Consider the following 5,208-nt stretch of genomic DNA (forward strand, 5'->3'; position numbering starts at 1 on the left):
GCCTCGGTGGCCCGGAATGCGTTCTACCAACTTCGGTTGGTAGCCCAGCTACGTCCCTATCTGAGTAAGGAGGACCTCTCATCAGCGGTACATGCTATGGTAACCTCGCATCTGGATTACTGCAATGCGCTTTACGTAGGGCTACCTTTGAAGACGATTCGGAAGCTACAGCTAGTGCAAAATGCGGCAGCCAGACTGCTAACAAGAACTAAGCGGTCTGAGCATATAACACCTGTGCTAGCCCATTTGCACTGGCTTCCAATATGCTTCCGGGCCAGATTCAAAGTGTTGGTATTTACCTATAAAGCCTTATACGGCGCGGGACCACGATATCTGTCGGAACGCCTCTCCCGATATGAACCGGCCCGTACACTACGGTCTACTACGAAGGCCCTCCTCCGGTTTCCGACTCATAGGGAAGCCCGGAGAGTGGTGACAAGATCTAGGGCCTTCTCAGTGGTGGCCCCCGAACTATGGAATGGTCTCCCCGAGGAGGTGCGCCTGGCGCCGACACTATCATCTTTTCGGCGCCAGGTTAAAACCTTTCTCTTCTCTGAGGCATTTTCATTCCTGTTAATTGTAAATTATTATATTTTGATTTTAGACTGTACAGTTTTGTGTACAGTTTTGTGTTATTTTTATTGTATTTTTAATGTTCACCGCCCAGAGAGCTGTTGCTAGTCGGGCGGTATATAAGCTTAATTAAATAAAAATAAAATAAAATAAAAACTGAGAAAGCAAACAAGCCAGATGAATCTCAGATCCATCCTAAACTTGTGGTGATCATATGTGCAGTTTCTCTATTCCAGGATCCATACCTGCTACCTTCCCTGGCAGTCACTGCCTTTCATGATTCTACCATGCTCACAGGTGGTGCTTTTGTTCTGGTAAGGAGGAGGAGGAGATGAGGATAGCCGCTGGGGACGGTTTGGCAGCGAAAGGTGTGTATGTAGTGGATCTGTTTGAGGCAGTTCCTGAGTCAGTGCTCTGTTCCTTCCTTGTCATTCCTGCATCTTCAGTTAATAAGACAGTGCCCATTTCCTCTGTGTTGGACACGAGTGTCAGCCCACCTTCTCCCCCTCTCTCCCATGCTGAAAAAAGCAAGCCATGGGAAGGGGAAGCTAGCCTCCCTCAACAGCTGTGATCAAGAAGAGCTGCAAGATGTATTAAGCCCCAAGCAGGGTTTCTCAAAGAAGAAGGAGGCGAGACCGAGCGAAGCTTCTCCTTGAGCATGAAGAGCACTCTCACCACCAGGGGGCGCACCGTCAACCTCAATCTTTCCAAAGAAGGTGTGCTATTGACTGTGGGCCAACAAGGTCACAATCTGCAAACCATCTAGTCAGGATACAGAGCTGGCCAACTTTGAATGAAGCCACTGTTGTGAGAAAACATGCTCCATCACTTGATATAACAAAACAACTATGTAGGCATAGATGCAAACACAAGCAGGTGTATTGATATAGTCATTCTAATAACTATCTAGAAATGGATAATTTTAATGGATACATGTAAGACCCAGAGGCTTCTATTACTGTTGCTATATGGTTTGCTGTCTAATACTGCTAACATGGGTAAATAGAGTGTGACATTCTCAGAAAGGAATAGTACAGAGGATTTACAAAGTAATAGTGCCCTGACCTATGTGAGGAGGCCCATTGAGGATGTCTTGTCCAAGCCCCCGCCATTCAAAAACTGAACCTAACACTGCCAAGGATAATACACTCTACACTTTATCTGTTAATTTTAGCACTTTTCATTTTTTCACAATTATTAATTATTATTATTAGTTGTTGTTTGTTAGGTAAAAAATTTCCAAGTGACTTAGATTTAAAAACATAAACATAAATCTATTATGCCATTTAAAAATCTTATAAAACATTAAAATTTTCATACAAACACCTACCATTCATTAATAAAAGTCTCACACGGTCCCAATCCCTAGCTTTATTCGGAACCCTCCTCCATCATCAGAGTCCTTTTCATTTTTGGAAGAAAAAAAAGCTTGTTCTGAATGGGTCCATCATTTTAGCCACATCTAGCTTTTTCACAAAGTTGCCACTGCTTCCAGTCATCACCACCACATTTGGCACTCTTTATTAAATGGATTGGATAAATAATCATGCACAAGTGCAACTGCAGAAGTACAGCTCTATTTAAGGGGGTTGATTTAAAAAGAGCCCCATAAATCCGGAATTAGGGCTGGAAGAACAAAGGGGATTCTGAAAGGAAGAACAGTAGTTTGCTTGTGGCTCTATGCAAGAATGCAACCAGAAATTTCAACTCTACATCTGTTAAACTTAGTTTGCACCCAGATTCATATTTCTAAGAGGGCCAGGCCCTCTGAACACAACAATTTTCATGTAGATGAGCATCCCCTGGTTGAATTCTCATGACAGACGTAATCTCTAAATAAAAACCTAACTGAACATAGTTCATTAGCAATACCCAGGAGGGGCATGTTGAAAGAGATGGGCTTGTCGTTTGTGAAATGAACAATGAGAAAATTCAAAGACAATTGTGGGCAAAAGGAAACCTGACATGGATGGGCCAAAATAAGGGCATATTGACCTTAGCCAAAGCTACTGTTTCAGCTGAATTTCAGGTGGTTGTTCCCCCTCTTTAAATGGGGGTGTGATTTCACAGGGTTTGGCCCCTAAACCATTTTGTGATGGTTCAGAGGATGTAGAAAGGCTTACCGTTGAGACAGTAGCAGCGGCAGCTTCTCCCCCCCCCCTTAAAAATGGAAAACAGAGAAAAGAATCCATCGAGCTCTTCACTGTTTTTCATTTTGCAAAGAAAAAACTCCTGGTTCCATCATTCCCACCACCACAGCACTTGTCCCCTTCTCCCAAATGTCATGAAACAGTGTTTGTAGTCAAAAAGGCAGGCCACATGATACAATTCCTTCAATTTGCTACCCGAGAAGTGGGTAGCATTGGGGAGTTATGTTTTGAATCAGCCCCAGCCAAAACTATAGAAATGGGAACAGCTATAGAAGCAGCAGTGAAGAACTGGAAAGATTTACCTCTATCCTAAGGAAATGCAGGTATAAATAAACATAAATAAACTGCAGTATGAGAGCCCTTGTTGTGTAGTGGTTAGCAGTGTTTCTCAACCAGTATGCCTCCAGATGTTGTTGGACCACAACTCCCATCTTTCCTGACCATTGGCAATGCTGGCTGAGGCTGATGGGAGTTGTGGTCCAACAACATCTGGAGGCACACCAGTTGAGAAACGCTGGGTTAGAGTGTCAGGCTAGGACTGCTGAAATCCAGGTTCAAGTCTACACTCAGCCAGAAAACTCACAGATATAAACTCAGCAGATATAATTGGAGAAAGAGTGAAAGAAATTTAACGCAACAAACACCCCCAAACGATTTATCAGTCACTATCTCTCTACCAATCCTCCCCCCACAAGTCTATTGTGATGATAAAAAGGAGGGGGGGAGGGACATGACTTAGACTACTTGGAGGAAAGGTGGGACAGGGATTAAATACATACATACATACATACATACCCTACAATGAAATGTCCAGGCCCTGGAAAAGTGCTTCCTTTGTGGAGGGGTTAATTCAGCTTTGTTATGCAAGCATAAATAGAAACCTAAAAACTGTACGCAACCAGCTAAAATAGACATGGCAATCAGAATGAAGGGGCAGAAAAATTGGCCCACACTATGTAATGGGGAGAAAGTGGACCTTTACAAAGGAATTGTGCGGTTAAAATTATCAGCCTTTAGATACTTTTGTGACAGCAATTAATGACAAGACTTATCAGCAGTGTGAAGCAAGCCTAAATCCACTAAAAATTTGTAAGAGTGAAACTGTGAAGTTAGAATAGGGGGTAAATGTGACAAAAGCAGAGCTGTCACCTCAAATGCCCTGTCTGCAGCATCATTCCTGAGCACTGCAGGGGGAAAGGGGAGACAAAAATGGTGGCCCCTATTGGTAACCACAATTTTTTCACTGTGGTTATTATTTTTTCCCAACCACGTCCTGGAATGATGCTGTATCCTTGGTGAGGAGTGGGGGAGGGGAGAGATAAAGTAAAAATAAAAAGTAACAAAAAAATTGAAATAAGGCCCTGCATTTGCTAAGTGTAATGATGATAGTTGCAGGAAACATGAATTTCAGCGGTTTACATCCCAGTCCTAACACACTTACACACTCTAGTAATAAATAGGACCATACTCGTTGGTCCAAAGTGTCTGAAAGAGGTCCTACTTGAGAAGAAATAAGTAAATTGGACCTCAAAAACAAGCCAGGTGTACAGGAAGTGCTAGATGTTCATTCTTCAGTGTTCAGTGAAGGGTCAAGTACCATAAATGAAATTAAAACAGAGGTTTATATGCTGGTGGGGAGCTAAAGGAAATTTAATTAGTACCATTTCCTCTGTAGAGTTTTCAGAAGGGGCAAAAATCATCATAGCAGCAGCTAAGCCTGGTGGAACTTTCTGAACCAGGGACAGGGTCAGTTTCCAAGCTGATTCCATAGCAAAGGACCTGCTAGCCATACTTAAGGGAGCGGGGTCAACATTTCAGCAAGTTGGATATGATCTAGGCCTACCAGCAGATATAATTGGAGAAAGAGTGAAAGAAATTTAACGCAACAAACACCCCCAAACGATTTATCCCAGTACAACAAACTATCATGTCTCTTCCAAGCCAGAGGGTGTCATATGGAAAAAGAGATATCCGAATGCACGAGAATAGCTCTTTGAACCCAAGCTTAAAGTTTTACTACCAGGGTCTTTGCCTTTAACCTTTACCCAATGTTGTTTTGTAGCTGTTGGTGTTTCTATCAAGTGGCAGAGTAGACAAGTTGGTTTTTCTATTTTTAAAGCACTTTCAAATACCTATACACCCTCCCAGCAATCAACCATTTAAAGGAGCTATTAAAAATTATCTTAAAAATACAATAATAATAATAATAATAATAAATTTAATTTCTGTGTCGCCTATCTGGCCAAAGGCCACTCTAGGCGACATACAAAACAGTTAAAACACAATGAGATAAAATACAATAATACAATAAAAAACAGCATGAGAATAATACAGCAGCAACAATATTAAAACAGGGTAGGAGGCATTTCAGTCACAGTAATTAACCCTCCCCGGAGATCCCAAAGGCCTGTTGAAAGAGCCAGGTCTTTAAGGCTTTACGGAATACATTTAGGGAAGAGGCGTGCCGGAGATCTTGTGGGAGGGA

Source organism: Rhineura floridana, chromosome 1 (genome assembly GCF_030035675.1).
Source record: "Rhineura floridana isolate rRhiFlo1 chromosome 1, rRhiFlo1.hap2, whole genome shotgun sequence".
In the NCBI taxonomy this organism is placed as follows: domain Eukaryota; kingdom Metazoa; phylum Chordata; class Lepidosauria; order Squamata; family Rhineuridae; genus Rhineura; species Rhineura floridana.